Raw genomic sequence first — 20,168 nt, forward strand, 5'->3', positions numbered from 1 at the left:
ACCCCAATCTCCAAAGCAGAAATGAATGACTTTGGCCTTGGGTGAAAGTTGACCAAGTAAAGGTTGACCACATTCTAGGTTTAAGCCTCTTGGGGGAAGGGTGATCAGGACAACACAAGCTAAAAGATCAGATTAGCAAAGAAATGTTGGTTGTGCAGTCTACCCCTCCCTCATGAGTTTTATATCTGCTTACAGTTTGAGCTAAATCCTCCACTCTGCATGAAGCAAGGATAATTCTTCTGAGGTGTTCATCTGAAACTTCTCCTCCTCTCCATCCATATGGAAAATACTAAGTGTTGAATATCTTAATAACTTCACTTTCAATCAAAGGAAGAACTAACTCAGGGTTTGGTTTTCATCTCTGGAAGACCTATTGAAACTCCCTGTTGAAGCTGGAAGCCTTCGAGATTGTATTATTCTTAGTCACTCTTGATTATCTAATATGAAGAGAAAGTGATACTTCTCTTACATTCACCTTAGTGTTTTAGTGTCTTATGTCTCTACTGTTTAAAAAGCCAAGCCAGCAAGCAAAGCACCTGTAGTATGAGAGTTTTAAAATATCACAGTTTTGATGCCAAATAACGGTTCTTTTAGTGATGATCATGTTTATGGTGATTATAGGGTGCTTTTTTTGAAAACTTGCCGAGGAAACAGCTCATGGCACAGGTCTGAGGAGGAAAATCCTCAGCTGCAGGTGCTTGAGAAATTTCAACGGATGAGGGGAATCCCATAAACAGGTGGTGACCTCAACGGGCTTATTTGGAGAGGCTGGGATGGGGAGAGAGGTCAAGAATCACAGCTTTGAGTAATGGTGATTCAGCTAAGCACTTAAGCTGCAACCTAGTTGAATCTAGCAGCCACTTCTACACAATTTCTCCAGGATCAGAGACCCCTTCAATGCAAGCTTGCACATCCCCTTATACACCAGCAGCACGTCTCACACGGCAGAAATTCCGTCTACCGTCTGTAATTTTCACGCACACTTTCCCTTCCCTACCTCCTTTATTTTACACTAAAATTGGTGCAATTACTTTTTATGGCGACTAATCACTTTTAGCAGTTACGAATGTTCTTTCTGCCTCACTTCGCGCTGGGAGTTCTCTTCCCCAACCCCCAGCAACTCCACAGCCTGTGGGCTGAGGCCCAGTCGTCCTCTCCCCTCCCTCCCAGGAGTGAGAATTAAAGGGCAGAAGCTTCAGCTGTAGGGAATATAGCCGCTCTTCGATTTTATCCATTTCCCTCACCGCCTTGGGACAAGGTGCTCTGTCTGCACCCAGGGGTCCTCCTATTTCTGGAGTTCTCTGCTGGGCGACGTTTCAAGCAAACTCAGAGATGTTCTTCCCCCAAGGGTTGCCGGATCTTTTCAGACCAGGGGCGCGGGGGGCGTGTTTACCGAAGTGCGATGAGGTGCGAGGGCTGGTCCTGTCCTGGCTGGGTCTTCGCTTCCACGCCGCCAGGCTTTGGACATCGATTGCGTTTTTGCTGTTCTGAATTATCCAGACCTCGTTAAGGGGGATTTTTCCTTCACTAGATTTAAAAGAAATCCATCAGAGGGCGAACAGGGAGAAAAAGAGGCAGGGAGGCGGGCTACCAGGCGAGGTGGGGGAGAGGAGAGCTGGGGCATCCAGAGCATCCCCCGCCCCCAACCCGAGCAGAAGCCGGGTGGGCGCTTTCGCCGCAGAGCCCTGCCGGCCGGGTGGAGGTGAGGTGGTCGGAAGGCCCTGGGCAGCCTTGGCCAATTGGAGCAAGGGTTCGGTGGCTCCTTCCTTAGGGTTAGCCCGTTACCCTCAGACGGCATCTAAGCCCGGGGCTCCCGGCCGCAGCAGGGCCGGGTCTGCCGGAGAGGCTGGGAGTTGCAAGCCGGCGCCCGCCCACCGCGTGCACCCCCTGCATCGCACAGCCTTGGGCAGGTTGTGACTTCTGGGCATCGACACCTGGAACCCGTTAAAAGCGCCTTCCCCTCACGCCTGGCCTCGGCCTCCCCCCACCCCGAGGCTCTCGGGTCCCAGGCGAGCTTTGAATGTATTAATTAAATAAAGCAGGCAGCCCTTGAATCGCGCCAATGCAGGGCGCTCCCGGGAGCGTGAAAGTCCCGGCCTCAGAATCCGCAAAAGAAAACGTGTGAAAAGAGAATTAGTGAAATTAGGTTAGACCAATAAAACGTGAGGGCTCCAGCACCCCCCTTTTAGCTCCCCCAGCCTGGGGCTAGAAGGGCTATCTGGTCGATTGTTTCCCACCCCGGTAGGGGGTTCATTGTGTGATAAATAATTCCCCGTCCATTTTAGTCTTTAAAAAAATGGGTATTTGCATAATCACTGCTTTGATGTGGCCAGAAATCGGAGGCTTGGTCTCCCCAACTCTGCTATTGGTAGCGAAGCAACAAAGCTCGATCCAGATCTTTCATTTCGCTGACAGTGTGTGGGGCAGATTGTCAGAAACGGCAGCATTAAGCCGCTGCCTCCTTTTAAAAAAAGGATCCACTTTAATGATTAAACCTAGGGAATGTCCCCAAAAGGGGGAGGGGTGAAAGATGAGGGTTTTCAACCCCCCCACACCTCCCTCTGTCCTCCGGGGTTCATTGTTCTTAGTTTCTTTTCCAAAGCCCTTGTGTGTGGGGGGGTGCGCCGGTCTTGGGGCCTCCCCACGTGGCTCGCTGTGGGCGCCCGCAGGGGTCCGGAGGCCGAGGAGGGGCGAGGTCTTCAGGAGCAGTCCTCCTCGCCCCGTACCCATTTTTCTTTTCCCAGTTTGGTTTATCCAGCCTGGAAGGGGTTCGTCCTATGAAGGATGCCGACATGAGCTCCTCTTTGGTCCCCGAGTGGAAGCCAGGCGGGGAGGTCCCCTGGGAACGCAACTTGGGGGCAGTTTCAGATGGTCCCCGACAAGAGTGAGGAGCAAAGAAATTCAGTCATCCGGAAAGCCGACCGGGAAAGCCAGTGTGGCCGAAGCTATTATTTCCCTGCAAGGTGGCAGTGAGTCGGAAGACGGAGTGGGAAAGAATCCTGATGGTGTTGCGCTACAATAAATAACTTTTTCTTTTTTTTCCTCTCGGTTCCAGGGTCGCGGGAGGAGGGAAGGGGATGGGAGCGCTCCTGTCTGCTTTCGCTAGCACCCGGCCTCTCCAGCCCCTCGAGCGCCAAGGGGGAACAGCCAGCTTGGATTCTTAATTAGGAACACCACGGGAAAGGCTGGGGCTGCCTGAGCCTCGGGACAGGCGCTGGCTCTGCGCTCCAGCCCGGGGTAGGTCTCACCTGTGGGAGAAAAGGCTCAGCCTCCCCGGACCTGAGCGGGGGTGGGGACGGGGGTTGGAGGGAGCAGGCAGGAAAAGAGGAAGATGAGGAAGCACCTGAGCGACCTGGGTCCCATTCCTTGTGGCTCTTCCGAGCCCCCACATCTTACCGAGCAGCACCCCCCCCACCCCCGCCGGGGCCATTTGACTGGTGTTCCAAGAGCTTTTGGGCGCAGAGCTTCCATGGTTGTTTAGCTCCTTATAAATGCTCTTTTTACTTATCTTTCCCTTTTACTTTTCAAGGCTGTAACTTTATAAGCAATTGGCTTTCTTCATATCAACTTTCTCACAAAAGCATACTTCTTAGGAAATAAAAGGACTTGGAATTCAAGATTTTTCCCAATGGAGGCATACCTTTAATTTTGTTTGGACTTTGAGAGTAGCCCTTTAGAGTCATGTTACCTCGGTAAACATTGTAGGGTGTGCTGAATCCCAGAGACGTAGGAAGTCAAGAAACAAAAAGTTGTTTCAAAGGACATATCTCCCAGAGAGGCCGTTTGGACTGTAGCTGGCCTTTCAAAGACTCAATAACAAGTGTATGTCTTTTCTGATGTTGTTGAATTGTAGAAAAGCCTGTGCCACCAGTACTTTGCTTCATTTCTCCTTCCTTTCTGATGATTCCATCACCACCTTCTCCTTTCTCTTCACTCCAGGACCTGGAACTATAGCTGAAGACATTAAACAATGGGGTGAAGAAACAAAACCTTTCACTTGTCTTAAATGATCAAGAAACTCAGCCATAAAAAAAAAAAAATGACATAATGCCATTTGCGGCAACATGGATGGAACTAGAGACTCTCATACTGAGGGAAATGAGTCAGAAAGACAACGACAAATACCATATGATATCACTTATAACTGGACTCTAATATCCAGCACGAATGAACATCTCCACAGAAAAGAAAATCATGGACTTGGAGAAGAGACTTGTGGCTGCCTGATGGGAGAGGGAGGGAGTGGGAGGGATCGGGAGCTTGGGCTTATCAGACACAACTTAGCATAGATTTACAAGGAGATCCTACTGAGCAGCATTGAGGAACTATGTCTAGATACTCATATTGCAACAGAACAAAGGGTGGGGGAAAATGTATACATGTAAGGATAACTTGATCCCCTTGCTGTACAGTGGGAAAAAAATAAATTAATAAAAAGCTTAAAAAAAAAAAGAAAAAGAAACAATTAAGGCAAAGAGCTAAAGTCCATGTTAAATGGGAATAGGAACCTTCAACATAAGCAGAGAAAACTGGGAGCTGGTTTCCATGGCAGCAGGTTGCAATAAAGCTTAATTCCTTGTGACAAAGAGGTCATCTTCCTTTTCAAATGTTTTTATGATCCCTTTGTGCATTGTATTTTGGCATAAAAGCTTCTTTGCACCGTCAGGGCTCCACAGGCAGCTCTGTGACTCTCAAGGGGGTTTATTGCCTCCTTGGTATAATAGCAGAAAGGAGCCAAACTAGTGCCAGTGTGACAAAAGACAACCCCAGAGGCTTGCCACTGCTTTCTTTCTGTAAGACATAAATCTTGCTATGCATTAAAATAATTTTAAAAATGAGGTATTTGGGATAATTTCAATTTGATTTTGTGTTTCTTCAACTTTTCACACATATTGAAACACTAAATGCAAACACAGATAAGAAGATTGATTCAATGTGAGAATACGGTTAATTTATTTTTCGCCTTACTTTCCAGATAATTTTGGAAAAGAAATCAAACGAAGTAAAACCTGGAACATACCTTTGAAACTGTGTGGAGAAAGCCTAACCATAAAGTTTAGATAACTATTGTATTAACGCATTGATACTGCTTTCATATCACTGTGTCTAGAACATGATCCAAAAAAAATTTTTTTTTTTTAAATCAGACGTACCTAAACATCTTTCTTAACTCTAAACTGCCATGGCAGCAGCTTGGAATAGACAAAGAAAAAAATATGATTTTTCTGTTAGAAGAGTAAAGCAACACAAAAGTTTTCTTTTCTTTTTTTGTCTTTTCTAGGGCCACACCTGAGGCATATGGAGGTTCCCAGGCTAGGGGTCTAATCAGAACTATAGCTGCCAGCCTACACTAGAGCCACAGCAATGCCAGATCCGAGTCATGTCTTCGACCTACAGCACAGCTCATGGCAACGCCAGATCCTTAATCCACTGAGCAAGGCCAGGGATCGAACCTGCAACCTCATGGTTGCTAGTCAGATTCATTAACCACTGAGGCACAATGGGAACTCCAACACAAAAGTTTTGAGTTCAAATCTAGTGTTTTTCTTGAATTAGAAGAAAATGATGTCACCATATCTGCACAACATGGGTGCTACACAGGCAAGCTTGCCAACAGAGCTCTCAATGGCTTCACAGAGGAAGCTCCTATCATTTTCAGCAGACCTGGGGGGAGCCCTTCTGACATCTTCAGTCTGGGAAGAATCAGAAAGTAGCGAAAACTGAGTTTTATTTTTCTTGAGCAAATAATTTAAAAGAGATTTCAATTCTATTTGAGTGAAATCTTGGACTATTCCGCTCTTGTACATTGGTGAGAGTTGTATAGACCTTCTAGAGGTTTGCTTTTTTTTTTTTTTTTTTTTTTTTTTTTTTCCCCCAGAGCAGAATGGTTCTGAACTATAGTAGATGAAGCTGAACTGACGATGAAGGCACAAGCCAGAGGTACACCCCTCACTTTCACATTACTCTGAATTCTCAGATACTCATGTCTTTGATGATGGTAATGATAATAATACATTACAAAGTGGGCTGGAGCAAATCCCTATGGTGACAACTACTGGTCACAGCTCTCCAGATAATGGCTAGTTCCATATCTTTCCACTGAAAAGACACCAAGGTTTAATTTTCTGCAATGGCTCCCTTTTCCTACCCCAGCAAAATAAGTGATGTTACAAGACTGTAAGGGACTAGAAGGAGAGTATTCGGAAACGGGGGGGGGGGGGGGGGGCTCCTCTTTTTGTTATTCATGACACACTTTAGCATTTCAATAGCATATTTGAAGGGACTAGGAGTCTCCAAGTAACATCAAACAAGCCAGCTATGCTTACACCACACAGTATCTTCACGGTGTCTCACAGAATCTGTAGCATTCACAACCGTCAACTTCTGTCCTTCAGCATTGTATCACTGTTTGGGTAGAACTGACTCTTGTCCTGACAATGCCTTCCAAACACTAGGCAATATTCCCGCGTGTTTCAGGAAACAGAATTTCATTGGTACTATTTTTATCCTACACTGGAACTGTTCTTCAAAGCCCATGATTTCATTCCATTCCATCTAGACAAATTCCGGTTGCCTGATACTGTGGAGGACGTGTCTAGCTTCCACCAATATCTGATGTTTTAACCCTACTGGGCAGGCTCAGGCCCCTTACAACAGGGTGGAGCTCCGTCTCTGTTCTTTCTTCCTTTTCTCTTGAGAGGGTGAGATCAAAATATCAAAGCCGGTTGGGTTTCTGAGGGACCATATGAAGAACAGTTTTTGTGAGTCACCTCAACTCACAGTGGATTATTACATGAAGTGGAAAAAAACTTGTGATTTGAAAGCTGCTAAGATTTGATGGTTTTTATTGCATTGTAACAGTTTATTTTGATTAATATGGATGCATATTTATTTGAAGACTGTATAATTTTGGGGTAGCAAAAAGAAGTCTGTAAAACTTGGTAGCTTAACTCTGAATAGTTTGAAGATTCCATTATAAAAGGTTTTTTGTTTGTTTTGTTTCTTTTTAGGGCTACACCTATGGCATGTGGAAGTTCTGGGACTAGGGTTCATATCAGAGGTGCAGCTGCAGGCCTATGCCACAGCCACACCAATACCAGATCTGAGCCACATCTATGATCTGCACTTCAGCTTGCACCAATGCCAGATCCCGAACCCACCGAGCGAGGCCAGGGATTGAACCCTCATCTTCACAGACACCATGTTGGGTACTTAACCCACTGAGCAAAATGGGAACTCCTTTTTTTTTTTTTTTTTTAGGGCCACATCCAAGGTATATGGAGGCTCCCAGGCTAGGGTTCAAATTGGAGCTACAGCTGCTGGCCTACACCACAGACACAGCAAAGCAGCATCTGAGCTGTGTCTGCGACACACACCACAGCTCACGGCAATGCTGGATCCTTAACCCACTGAGTGAGGCCTGGGATCGAGCATGCGTCCTCATGGATGTTAGTCGGGTTCACCGCTGAGCCATGATGGGAACTCCCAAAAGCCATTTTTATTTGTATTTGGTTTTCCCATGACAGAAAGTTTTATGCCTTAAATTCTATAGCCATCCTAAGAATGATCTTTTTTTGTCTTTTTGCCATTTTCTAGGGCCGCTCCCATAGCATATAGAGGTTCCCAGGCTCGGGTCTAATCAGAGCTATAGTTGCTGGTCTACACCAGAGCCACAGCAACTCGGGATCCGAGCCACGTCTGCAACCTACACCACAGCTCACGGCAACACCAGATCCTTAACCCGCTGAGCAAGGGCGGGGATCGAACCTGCAACCTCATGGTTTCTAGTCAGATTCATTAACGACTGAGCCATGACGAGAACTCCCCTAAGAATGATTTTTAAAAATCATCTTAACCATTTTTACCTGTACAGTTTAGTGGTTTTAAGTATACTCACATTGTTGTGCAAGCAATTTCCAGAACTTTTTCGTCTTGCAACACTGTAATGCTACACCTATCAAACAACTCTCCCTTTCCTTTCCCTTCCAGCCCCTGGAAACCACTATTCTTTCTATTCCTAGGAATTTGACTACTTTACATACCTTATCTAATAAAAGCTATTTTTATTTTTAAAGCATTTAGAGTCGCTGTCCCCATTTTTCATCTATTAAACTTTAATTTTATTTCTTCATACTTCTGATGATGAATTAAGCATGTATAAAGTCTTGCCATTCACCACAACTAGCATTTCTGCTATCCCGTGGGAAATAATAATATGGAGCTGTATTCTCCTTTGCATGGTGCTATGGATTGATTAGAAGTAGTTTTGCAGGCAGGTACCCTTATCTTAAGCCATCTATTCTTGAGAGAGCCCTGCACATAATTAGGTGTTTACCCCAGTCTATTCAGAGTGGGACTGAGGTGGTTCCATAGGTTCTGGAGGCTAGATTGAAGAGTAGATTCCTGGGATACCATGGATAAAACCCACTGTGATGTTATTTGATCCTGTTGTACCTAAGCCCATAAAGGGACAGTGTACACTATAATTAGTTTATTAACTTAGAGTATGTCCTGAGGCTTTTCACTTGGGGGAAGCCAGAGCACTGGATTGAGTCAAGAGGCGGAATATGTGGTGAGGGTCCTTTTTGTTACTGTGACCATGAGTAAATCTCTCAGCCTGATAAGCCTGATAAAACTAGCTATTTCTAAAGTCTCCTCCAGCTCTGAATTTCAAAGTTCTTATAAAATACTATAAATTTGTTTTTAGAAACACTTTTGGACCAACTCGAACAGGTTTATGTTGATACATATATTTTCAGAAGATCTAACTTCAGAAGGAGAGCTGTGCTGATATTCAAAAATAGATAGAGAACCTCTCACTGGTCAGAATGACCATCGTCAAAGTCTACAAACAATAGATGCTGGACAGTGTGGAGAAAAGGGAACCCTCCTACACTGTTGGTAGGAATGTAAATTAGTACAACCACTATGAAGAAAAGTATGGCGGTTCCTTAAAAAACTAAATAATAGAACTACCATATGATCCAGCAACCCCACTCCTGGGCATCTATCCAGAGAAAACCATAATTCGAAAAGATAATGTGCCCCAATGATCACAGTAGCACTATTTACAATAGCCAAGACATGGAAGCAACCTAAATGTCCACTGACAGAGGAAAGGATAAAGAAGATGAGGTACATATACACAATGGAATACTACTCAGCCATCAAAAGAACGAAATAAAGCCATTTGCAGCAACATGGATGGACCTGGAGATGATCATACTAAGTAAAGTGAGCCAGACAAAGAAAGACAAATATCCTATGATATCACTTAAAAGGAATCTAATTTTAAAAATGATACAAATGAACTTTACAAAACAGAAAGAGACTCACAGATTTCAAAAACGAACTTGTGGTTATCAAAGGAGAAACATGGGGGAAGGGATAAATTAGGAATTTAGGATTACCATATACACACTACTATATGCAAAACAGATAACCAACAAGGACCTACTGTACAGCACAGGAAACTCTACCAAATATTCTGTAATTACCTATATGGGAAAAGAATCTGAAAAAGAATGGATATATGTATATGTATAACTGAATCACTCTGCTGTACACCTGCAATTAATACCACATTGTAAATTAACTACACTGTAATAAAAATTTTTTTAAAGTCGTGTTGGAAACAACTCTTTCCCATGCACCATGGGAATAACGAAGGAACGCGCCATGGCTGCCTGCCTAGCCATCAGTAGAGTCTACCATAGGAGTTCCCGCTCAGCAGAAATGAATCTGACTAGTATCCATGAGGATACAGGTTCAATCCCTGGCCTTTGTCAGTGGGTTAAGGATCCGGCATTGCCGTGAGTTCTGTTGTAGGTAGCAGACGAGCCTCGGATCTAATGTATCTGTGGCTGTGGTGTAGGCCGGTGGCTACAGCTCCGATTTGACCTCCACGTGCTGTGGGTGCAGCCTTTAAAAAAAAAACAAGACAAAAAAAAAAAAAAAAAAGTCTGCGATAAATCAGAGGACAGGACTGATGTGTGCTGTGACATGAGAGACATACATTGAGCATCTGTGAGGTTATGGACATAACTCTAACAGTTCCTTCACAAATTTGACTTGACTCTTTGTTTACAGAACCTACTTCTTGAATGAAAAACAAACATTTGATCTTTTTTTGGCTTTTGCTTTTTAGGGCCGCACCCGCAGCATATGAAAGTTCCCAGCCTAGGGGGTTGAATCAGAGCTACAGTTGCCTGCCTAAACCTTAGCCACAGCAACAAAGGATTTGAGCCACATCTGTGACCCATACCATGGCTCACAGCAATGCCAGATCCTTAACCCGCTGAGGCTAGGGATCGAACCCCCATCCTCATGGATACTAGTCAGGTTTGTTACCACTGAGCCATCATGGGAATTCCTTTATCAATCTCAAAAATAAATAAATAAATAAATGAAACAGATGGAGAAACCAAATTTTAAGCTGCCTTTCGTAACTGCATCTTTAAAAACAGAAACTGGAGGCTGAAGGAAGGTAACTGAAATGTCCCTCAAGCTAGGCTAATATTTAACGCTGACTTCTAAGACTTGCCATGAACTTTGAAACCGATCTTGCTTTTCATTCAGCACTTGCATTGAACAGAAAAAGTCCATCATTTTAGGTCGGGAAGAAAAGCAAACCTTTAAAAAAGATTCTCGCTCTCAAGCCGCCTCCAAGCAGAGGATGACTATTTCTCTTATTTAGAGACATATTTCTTCATGTGCTTCCTTTCTCCCTCATCTTTGAAGGTGTCTCTTGATGTGGGCATCATGGATCCACAAAACAAGTCACACAAGTGATTTAAAATTGTTCTTCTTGGGAGGAAAACAGATTAAGTCTCAGCTCCCCATGAATAGCTCTGCTCTCTCCTTTTTAATAAAGAAGAGTTAGACTGGACCAGTGCCGATGGCATATTTACCTTCATGAGCTAAAAAAAAAAAAAAAAAAGAAAAGAAAAAAAGAAAGAAAAAGAAAAGGAAAAAGAAAAAAAAAGAAAAAAAAAAGTTAATTACTGCTCGGAGCAAGTTAGTCTGGCTGTCCTGAGCTGTCTTTTATTAGTTGTCCCCTTCATTAATTTCCCTCACTGGATTTGCTGCTAATAGCCCCCTGGTCCCAGTCAGCTGAAAGCCACATCTGTGCCATTGAGCAGAAAAGTAGGAGCCTGGCCAAAGGGGGGTGGAGATGGGGTGAGGGAGACGCTATTTACAAATCAACTCTTATTAACATGATGGTCTGGTTTGCTGACGAGGGGAGAGGCTGGGCCTCAGAACAGAAAATTGTGGGGCAGAGGAGAGGGAGTGAGAACTGAAGTGACTGAATCAACCCCCAAGTCTGGTAGTTTGGATTTTTACTTCATTCCTTATGAACCAGTGTTCTCCTGGCTTCACCTTAGAATGAAACTTGTTTTTCAAAGGCTGGAGGAAGCATACAACTCTGTCACTGAACTGCATGACAAGTAACAAAAGTAGGGCTCTTTTAGTAAGGTGGTTTGATTTCCCCTCATGATTTAGACACTTTGAGAGATCCATGTCAACAAATGACCTGTTTTCCTTTATAAGTTTATAGCTTAGTTTTATTTATTTGTCTTTTTAGGGCCGCACCCATGGCATATGGAGGTTCCCAGGCTAGGGGTCGGATTGGAGCTGTAGCTTCCGGCCGACACCACAGCCAGAGCAACGCAGGGTCCGAGCCACATCTTCCATCTACACCACAGCTCATGGCAACGCCAGATCCTTAACCCACTGAGCGAGGCCAGGGATTGAATCTGCATCCTCAAGGATACTAGTTGGATTCGCTTCTGCTGAGCCACGACGGGGACTTTCTCAATAAGTATTTGGTGAGTTAAATGTTGATGAATGAAGGAATTTTCTTTTTCTTACACAAAGAACAATCAGTTCTAAATTCCAATTAATATGCATATTCAATTAAGATCCATCTTGGAGTTCCCTGGTGGCCTAGCAGTTAAGGATTTGGTGCTGTCACTGTTGTGGCTTGGGTTCCAACCCTGGTCAAGGGACTTTCACATGCCATGGGTGTGGTCAAAAACAGACACCTCTCAAAGCTCCCCTCTTTTTTTGATAAGAAAGTAGTGTGTTAAAATTTTAACCCTTTTCCTAACCCCTGTCATAGATGGATGTGGGTCTGCCTGAACAATCCTTTTTAATAGAATAATCCAGAATCTTCCAAAGCTGCGAAGAGCATACTGAAGAGCTGAGAAGTGAGGTGTTGGATGAGATGGGAGTTAGGGGCTCAGGATATATTCTATATAAACACAATTGTTTGAACAAGAGGTGATAGTAACACCTGTCTGAATACCTTGTAATATCCTTGAACTTCCATTCACATTGCTCTATTGCAGTAAAAAAGTTAAATCTGAATATACTGAGTGGCACATGCCTGGACTTGGGGATCAGTAAGCTTGGCTTCAAATCCCACTTCTAATATTTATTAGGTGTGTGGTCTTAAGCACTGTAATTTTGGTTTTAGCTCCCTATTTCTAAGTAGAGTTAAATGAGCTAGAACATATAATGTGGTCTGCACAAAGTAAGTCCCAACAAATGGTTGCTATTTTATTATTTTTTAAAAAAGAGGAATGCCTTGGAGTTCCTGTTGTGGCGCAGTGGTTAACAAATCCGACTAGGAACCCTTGAGGTTTCGGGTTCGATCCCTGGCCTTGCTCAGTGGGTTAAGGATCTGGCGTTGCTGTGAGCTGTAGTGTAGGCTGCAGACATGGCTCAGACCCCGCGTTGCTGTGGCTCTGGTGTTGGCTGGTGGCTACAGCTCCAATTTGACCTCTAGCCTGGGAACCTCCATATGCCGTGGGAGCGGCCCAGGAAATAGCAAAACAAACAAACAAACAAAAAAACAACAAAAAAAAAGAGGAATGCCTAATGTGAAACCACGAGTAGTGACCAGTTAGATCCTTTGAAGTATAAATTGCTTAATAAAAAATGGACTATGGAGTTCCCGTCGTAGCTCAGTGGTTAACGAATCTAACTAGGAACCATGAGGTTGTGGGTTCGATCCCTGGCCTTGCTCAGTGGGTTAAGGATCTGGCTTTGCCATGAGCTGTGGTGTAGGTCGCAGACATGGCTCAGATCTGGCGTTGCCGTGGCTCTGGAGTAGGCTGGCAGCTATAGCTCTGATTCGACCCCTAGCCTGGGAACTTCCATATGCTGCAGGAACGGCCCAAGAAAAGGCAAAAAGTCAAAAAAAAAAAAAAAAAAAAAAAAAAAAAGGACTGTAACCTGCCTTCACTGATAAAATCTGTTTTAATTAATTTTACAAAAACTTTCATGTCCTCCAAGTGTCATGTAGCCTGCACAATGTTTATCCAAGTTGTTCTTTCAGGAACTTGGAGCTGGCTGTGTCTAGTTTGAGCCAGTATTGACTGGTCGAGACCATTGATCCTCCCACTGAGCATGTACCAGTGTCCACCTGGTGACTTTTTGACATCAGAGGCCCAAAACCTCCATGTTCAGATCATGCTAATGCTGTCATTTTTCTCCCATGAAGAAGGTTGTAATTGAGTTGCACTGGTTGAGTCTGCACACTTTTTCGTTGTTTTTTTTTTTTTTTTTTTTTTTTTTTTATTCTTTTTCTTTTCAAGGCCACACCTGCAGCATATGGGTTTCCAGGCTCGGGGCTGAATTGGAACTGCAGCTGCAGGCCTACACCATAGGCACAGGATCCAAGCTGGGTCTGTGGCCTACGCCACAGCTCAAGGCAACACCGGATCCTTAGCACACTTGAGTGAGGCCAGGGATCAAGTCGACATCCTTGTGGATGCTAGTTGGGCTCATAACCTGTTGAGCCACAATGGGAACTGCTGCTCACCTTTTTCTTATCTTCAATCATCTTCCCCACGCTCCCCACACTCCCACCCCGAGCCTCAACCTTATCCATAAATATCCCTAGCCCCTCACCTTGGGGGAGGCAGATTTGAGAACTGTTCTTCTGTCTCCTCACTTGGCCACTTTGTGCATAAACTGTTTCTCTGCTGCAAATCTCTGCATTGTAGAGTTTGGCTTGCTGGACTTTGGGACAAAGTTCAGTCACAAATATACAATGCATTTTAAGTATGAAAATTATATAGGCTGCAGACTTTAAGTTATTTCAAAAATAACATGAGTTCCACAGATATAGAGAACTAGTGGCTACCAGGTTATCAGTGGAGAGAGGAAAGAGGGGGGAGGCAACCTAGGGGTAGAGGAGTAAGAGGTACAAACTATAAAATAAAGCTACAAGGATATCTTGTGCAACTGTGGGGACTAGAGTCAATGTTTGATAATAACTATAAATGGAGCCTAAATTTAAAATTGTGTATCGCTATATTGCTACATCTATAACTTATGTAATATTGTCTCGCAACTTACTTCAGTAAAAAAATGAAAAAGGTTAAAAGAAAGTTCTATTGAACTATCAAAGAAAGAAATCCAGATTAGTAAAAATGTAGAATAATCATAACTATCGACTTTAGAGTGACATTATTTATAGTTTTGTGTTTTTTTAGTTTTTTTTTTGGTCTTTTTGCCTTTTCTAGGGCTGCTTCCCACGGCATTTGGAGGTTCCCAAGCTATGGGTCTAATTGGAGCTATAGTCGCCGGCCTACACCAGAGACACAGCAATGTGGGATTCGAGCTGCGTCTTTAACCCACACCACAGCTCCCGGCAATGCCGGATCCTCAACCCACTGAGCAAGGCCAGGAATCGAACCTGCAACCTCATGTTTCCTAGTCTGATTCGTTAACCACCACGCCACGATGGGAACTCCTAGAGTGACATTATTTATAGTTAATAATTGTAATGAATATAATTATTCAGATAATAACATAGATACTTCATCCCTTGATAACACATCATGGAACAAGAGAGGAGCCTATATGACATGGTTTTGGAGGAGTTATTGCAAAAATGAAAAAGCATGTACTCCTTGAACGTGAAATTCCATTTTAAAGAAGTTACCCTACAGAAACTCTCTTATTCTCTCTCTGTATTTACACACACACACTCAGATGTTTGTTACAGTGTTGCTTGTAAAAGAAAAAGGTTGGATCAATTTAAATGTTCATCAACAGGGCATAAGTTAGATAAGGCATGGAACATTCACATGGTAGAACCCCGCACCATCATAAAAGTGGAGTATTGCTAAGGGAGCTGACTTGCTGTGGTGACAAGCTCATCTTCTACCACTGATTCGGCTAATGGGGTCTTCAGGAAACACTGATGGTTCCACTGTGTCCAAACTAGGCTGATCATCAGAATCACTTGTATTTTATTTAATAAATCCCCACCTTCTTTTCCAGACTCATTATTCTAGACTTATCACATAGAAAAGCTGGAGCTCAGAATCTGTATTTAAAAAAAAAATAAAGAAAATTAAAATGATTCTGATATAGCCACCTTGGAACAAGTTCTGGGATGAGCATTCAGGAACTGTGGAGTGAGACAGTACAGACACATATGAAGGATTATTTCCAGATGGCCTTGGTTAAGATACATATATATATAATTTGGAAAGTTTTTGTTTTTTGCAAGGGGGGGCTATATTAAGGTAATGTTTCTTATTTACATTTGTCCTGATAAAGTCTACCTTGGACAAAACTGGAAAGAGGTAAATTGTGAACAATATTTTAGTAAATGAAAATATCAATTTCTAGAACATTATGTATAGAATAATTCAATGTTAATAAAAATGTGAATCTATTTTTATTTTTACCCACATGTCCATATGAGCATAGGAAAACATATGAAAGAATGAAAGAGTACATGCTAAATAGGAATAGTAGGGGCTGGGGATGGGACTGGATTCGTGGGGTAAGGAAGGCTCTTTTCCTTTGTATCATATACAACACAACAGAATATGAAGTTTTACATTTGTATTAGCAGTTAATTAAAGTACCAATATACGTATTAAATATGATTGAGATGTTCTAAGGTTCCATCAAGGTGCATATTTGGTACTTGCCAGACTGGAGTATGACTCCCCTCTTTAAAACAGGCCTTATTTTGCTTTTACAATAAACAAAGAAGCAACAATTGCCAGATGACAGTAAACCTGGGGACCAGTCAAGGAATAATCTCGCTGCCCCTTGATTCCTTGCTTCTTAATTTTAGATTAATTCTATCAGCTTCAGCTCCATCCTAGGGAAATTTCTTCCTTTTCCATCTAAGCGAATATAGACTTTCCAGTAGGATTTGCCCTTAACTTGGGCATCTGCTTCAAAGTCACCTTAAAGCCACTGTTGGGGCAAACAGGACTTGGCAGTGAGAACCTCCAAACCCAACTTCTTTTCTCATTTGAGTCAGGGTAAATGGAAAGTCAACTCCCTCTTCTTTGGCTACAACATTAAATAAACAGAAAGCTGTGTGTGTGTGTGTGTGTGTGTGTGTGTGTTGTGATTTTTTTGTTACTATTTTTTAAGATTCCACATGTAAGTGAGATCATATGGTATCTGTCTTTCTCTGATGTATTTCACTAAACATAATGCCCTCAAGGTCCATCCACATTGTTGCATATGGCAAGACTTCATTTACTTTATGGCTGAATAATATTCCATTGTGTATATATGTAACATATTTTCTTTATTTCATATTTCATTTATCTGTGGGTGCTTAGGTTGCTTCCCTGTATCAGCTATTGTAAATAATGTTGCAATAAGCATGGAAGTATGCATACCTCTTCAAATCAGTGTTTTCATCTCAGAAGTGGAATTGCTGAATCATATGGTAGGTTCTATTTTGAATTTTTAAAGAAATCTCCATACTGTTTTCCATAGCAGCTGCACAGCCTTTCTGAACTCTTGACTCTGGACTTGTAAGCTGTATCTCCTTATCAGAAGATATTTAGACTATTTCAAGTTTTTTTCTAGTTTACCTGGTACTATAATAAATGGTCTTGTAGCTAAACTTTGCACTCACATTTAGTTCCTTACAATGGAAGAGTACACAGGAATAAGAAATCATGCATATTTCTTATTCACATGAAAGCATGTTCCCAATATATTGTTAACTTAAAAATAGCAGATTACCATAATGTACATAAAATAGGCTGATATTCTTTTTTTTTTTTTTTTTTTTTTTTTTTGCTTTTTAGTGCCACACCTGTGGCATATGGAGGTTTCCAGGCTAGGGGCTGAATCAGAGCTACAGCTGCCAGCCTACACCAGAGCCACAGCAACACAGGATCCGAGTCACGTCTGTGACCTACACCACAGCTCATGGCAATGCCAGATCCTTAACCCACTGAGCGAGACCAGGGATTGAACGCACAACTTCATGGTTCCTAGTTGGATTTGTTTCCTCTGCGCCACAAAGGGAACTCCAAGGCTGATATTCTTCTTGTGCTCACCTTATGCAAGGGCCACTGCTATGTCTTTAACATTGATTATTGTATAAACACCTCACAATGACCCTTTGAGTGTTAATAATAATAGGCACTATTATTTCTATTTAACAGATGAAGACACAAACTTTAAGTATTAATAATAATAATCAGTTTGGTTAGATTATGGATACTTAAGAATTTAAAATTTTTGTTTAATATTACTATTTTTAAACATGAAAACATTACTTTTTTGTTGCTGTAAAGTATGATTAACATAAAATTATTGACCATTTTAACCACTTTTACGTACAACTGATGGCAATAAATACATTCACAATGTTGTGCAGTCACCACTATCCACTTCCAGAAAGTTCATTATCCAAAACAGAAACTCTATACCCACTAAACAACTTCTTATTCCCCAAACTCCCAGTCCCAGGCAATCTCAATTCTCTTTTTTGTCTTTATGAATTTGTCTATATTAGGTACCTTGTGTAGGTGAAATAATATTTTTTCTTTTGTGTCTGATTTACTTAGCATAATATTTGCAGTATTTTCAAGGGTCTCAATGAAACTAGAACAAACCCTCATACCATGCACAAAAATAAACTCAAAATGGCTTAAAGACTTAAACATAAGACATGACATCATAAAAACTTCTAAAAGAGAACACAGGCAAAACATCCTCTGACTCACCTGTACAAATGTTTTTTTAGGTCAGTCTCCCAAGACAACCGAAATAAAAACAAAAAAGAACCAATGGGACCTAATCAAACTTACAAGCTTTTTGCACAGCAGAGAAAACAATTAAAAAAAACCCGAAAAGACAACCTACAGAATGGGAGAAAATACTTGCAAACGATGCAACCCACAAGGGCTTAATATCCAAAATATACAAACAACTCATACAACTCAACAACAACAAAACAAACAACCTAATCAAAAAATGGATAGAAGACCCACTCCTGGGCTTCTATCTGAAGAAAACCATGACTTGAAAAGATACATGTGCCCCAGTGTTCACTGCAGCATTATATACAATAGCCAAGACATGGAAACAACCTAAATGTCCACTGACAGAGGAGTGGATAAAGAAGATGTAGTATATATATACAATAGAATATTACTCAGCCATAAAAAAGAATGAAATAATGGCATTTGCAGCAACATGGATGGACCTAGAAATTATCACACTAAGTGAGGTTAGACAGTGAGACATAAACATCATATGCTATCACTTACAAGTGGAATCTGAAAAAAAGGATACAATGAACTTACTTGCAGAACAGAAACAGACTCACAGATTTTGAAAAAGGTTTGGTTACCAAAGGAAATAGGCTGTAGGGGGAAGGATGGACTGCAGGTTTGGGATGGAAATGTTCTAAAATTAGGTTGTGATGATGATTGCACAACTGTAAACATAATAAAATTCATTGAATTGGGAAAAAAAGAAGAAAAATGGGCAGATGACCTAAATAGACATTTCTCCAAAGAAGACATATGGATGGCCAGTAGGTGCACGAAAAGATGCTCAACATCACTAATTATTAGAGAAATGCACATCAAAATTGTAATAAATCCCCTCGCACCAGCCAGGATGGCAATTTTTAGCAAGTCCACAAATAATAAATGCTAGAGAGGTGTGGAGAAAAGGAAATCCTCCTACACTGTTGGTGGGAATGTACATTGATAAAACCACTATGGAAAACAGTATAGAGCTTCCTCAGAAACCTAAATGTAGAACTACTGTATGCTCCAGCAATCCCACTCCTAGGCATGTATCTGGACAAAACTATAATTCAAAAAGATACATGCACCTGTATGTTCATAACACCACTACTCACAACAGCCAAGACATGGAAGCAACCCTAAATGCCCATCAAGATATGAATGGATAATATAGATGTGGTACATATATACAATGAAATACTACTCAGCCATTAAAATCAACAAAATAATGCCATCTGCAGCAACATGAATGCAACTAGAGATTCTCATCCTAAGTGAAATAAGTCAGAAAGAGAAAGACAAATACCATATGATATCACTTATATGTGCAATCTAAAATATGGCACAAATTAACCTATCTACAAAACAGGAACAGACTTACAGACATATTTTCAATAATCATTTCTCTTAATTTAGTTAAAAATCTGTGTTTTAAATTTTTTTTTTTTGGTCTTTTTGCCATTTTCTTGGGCCGCTCTCATGGCATATGGAGGTTCCCAGGCTAGGGGCTGAATCAGAGCTGTAGCCACCAGCCTATGCCAGAGCCACAGCAACGCTGGATCCGAGCCATGTCTGCAACCTACACCACAGCTCATGGCAATGCCGGATCGTTAACCCACTGAGCAAGGCCAGGCATCGAACCCGCAACCTCATGGTTCCTAGTTGGGTTCGTTAACCACTGCGCCACGACGGGAACTCCCCAGTGTGTTTTAAATATTTAAAGAAAACCCAGAAAGACACAATTTCTAATTCCTTGAAGGCTGGTGGAGGAGGTATGTTGTATATGAATCACACCAGAAAAATGACTGTTTTCCTCTCTGTATTCAACTCTCTGTCCATTAAAGAAATTGAGCATGTATTAAAAAATCTTCCTATAAAAAAAGAAACAAAATAAAACCACAAGCACAGCTTATTTTTACTCAGGAGTTCTTTCAAGCATTTAAGGAACAACAACAACAACAAAAAAACAATACCAAATCTACACAAATCTACCCAGAAAATAAACGAGACTGAAATACTTCCCAACTTATTCTATTAGACCAGGATTACCCCACTAACAAAATCAAAGACATTACAATAAGAGAAACTTATCTTATTAAATAGCTTTTTTGGGCGTTTTCT

At 41.9% G+C, this 20,168-nt stretch overlaps 1 protein-coding gene across 3 annotated transcripts in view; it reads right to left on the reverse strand.

Annotated features, from left to right (window-relative positions):
• Positions 1 to 3,619: 3,619 nt before the first annotated feature.
• The window catches only part of ALPK1 (alpha kinase 1), a 162,294-nt gene continuing 145,745 nt past the window's right edge, over positions 3,620 to 20,168 (reverse strand). For 2 of the 3 annotated variants that reach the window (XR_014813158.1, XR_014813157.1), the window contains one exon: positions 3,620 to 3,954. The gene's annotated coding sequence lies outside the window, so the exon portion shown is untranslated. Of the gene's footprint in view, positions 3,955 to 9,270; positions 10,920 to 20,168 lie in introns of those variants that run through there. The other variant, XR_014813159.1, reaches the window with a different exon arrangement.

The sequence above is a fragment of the Sus scrofa genome, chromosome 8 (genome assembly GCF_054392235.1).
Source record: "Sus scrofa isolate SSC_HxYL_T2T_F1_AM1 chromosome 8, Sscrofa_HxYL_maternal_Yorkshire_Landrace_v2.0, whole genome shotgun sequence".
Classification (NCBI taxonomy): Eukaryota; Metazoa; Chordata; class Mammalia; order Artiodactyla; family Suidae; genus Sus; species Sus scrofa.